This window comes from Octopus bimaculoides, chromosome 12 (assembly GCF_001194135.2).
Source record: "Octopus bimaculoides isolate UCB-OBI-ISO-001 chromosome 12, ASM119413v2, whole genome shotgun sequence".
Lineage (NCBI taxonomy): Eukaryota > Metazoa > Mollusca > Cephalopoda > Octopoda > Octopodidae > Octopus > Octopus bimaculoides.
In genome coordinates this window covers 20,379,055-20,381,054 of record NC_068992.1, presented here as the reverse complement: position 1 = coordinate 20,381,054, position 2,000 = coordinate 20,379,055, and positions in this window count along the sequence as shown.

The following is a 2,000-nucleotide window of genomic DNA, read 5'->3' as shown; positions in this document are numbered from 1 at the left end:
TATATATATATATATATATATATATATATATATATATATATATATATATATGTTTACATATATAGATACATGTGTATATACATGGATGCGTACATGCACGCAAATATTCAAACAATAAATAATAGGGTTATTATATGAGAAACTAACGTTTTTTTTTTTTATGAGAATCTATTAATTTGAACATCAAAATTACGTTTCTCTTTATTTAAATATCGCCTCTTTATTTATATCAACATTTTAACCGAGGAAGAGTTCAGCGTTGCAGTGTGAAACACTTTTCAAATTCGAGATGATTTACCTCATAATTTTGAATTTTAATCGCTTCACTAGTAATTTATTACTGATAATAATTGCAATAACTTCAAAAAAATATTTTCTTCGCCGTCACATTTTCGCCGATATTTTGGCAGTTTTGGAGAGAAAATTTATTTTTACACGAGATTGTTTTATTTTATTTCAAATGCGTTGGTTATAATAAATGGTATTCAGTGAAGTGAATTATACAATTTTATTTCTCTTCTACTTCTTAGGTAGAAATTGCATATTTGCAAAGAAAACATAGTTCAACTACTTTAAAGTGATGTCATTTATCTTGCATAAAGTAATATATGTATAGTTCATGCTGAAGCCCTCAATCAATATTAAATATACGCATGTTAGTGTATAACTATATAAGATGGATCTCTTGTGAGATATAAAGTTTCAAACAACGTATTATTGAATGCAATCGATGAAAAATGTCGTTCTGTGAAGAATGCGGTTGAAGGTTCATTTTGCACTCATTTTGTTCAGAAGTTTAGCCTGTTCTACTTGTTATAAGCATGTACAACAACCTTATTTCACTCTTTCAGTAATGAAAATTAACCATTTGAAAATGTGCTTCAGCACCAATGAGTTGAATTAACATGGCGTCATTAAGAATTTGATTTAACAATTGGGAGATATGCTGAGTGTTGAATTATCAAGTGAGACAAAGCTGAAGTTCAAACGCATTCAGGTCACAGTCAGCAAAGTGCTTCATTGAGCAGATATATATGAATATCACTTGCTGTTGTTCAACCTACTTTATACTGAATCCATTAAGCGTCCGTAAGAACACATTGAGTTCCAGCACTAGATATCATAAGACAGCAAGGCGATATGTACAGCAAAGGAATCTTAAAACTATCCAGGCATGAATAACTGACATATCTTATTCAGGCAGATACTGTGTTTGTCCGTATGTCACATGCAAACAATCAATCGTCTTCAATTGCATTCATAATGTAATATCTTATCTAGAATCTTTGTGGGAAAAATAAGAGATCCTCATTTACCAACATGAGCACAGACATGTGTTTCTACAATAGCCTCATAACAAACAAAGACTCTTCAGTGGGTTTATTTGACAGAAACTGGAAGAAACCCTTCATACATACCTATACACACACACACACACGCACACACGCACACACACATATATATATATATATAAACAATGTGGTCCAAACGTAGGTTTACAGTTATTCAACTATCACTTTCGCTTTCATATATTAACAGTTTACATCTTAATTATAAAAAAAAAAAATATGAAACCTTTATTCTATGCTAATTTAGTCAATTTCGTCAAGCTCCTTTTTTTCAGTTTGTAGTTTTTTTTCACGTGTACTGTAATGTGTGAGACATAGCTGAAATTGATGGAGATCGGAATTAATGCCGCACTGAGTGTTCTGAAGAGGTTTCAATGATGCTGTAATAATAAAGGAGGCCATTTTGAGCAGGTGAGTGATTAAACATTGTCTGTTTATGGTGTATATGAACAATATGACTGTAAGATAGAAATTTAAATGTAATAAAATGATTTAAAAGCCATTTAAGGTGCCTACTTGTGGGCCACCATGTATATATATATGTGTGTGTGTGTATGTATGTGTGCGTCTGTGTCTCTGTGTATTTATATATATATATATGTCTCTCTCTCTCTCTGTATATGTATATATATATATATATATATATATATG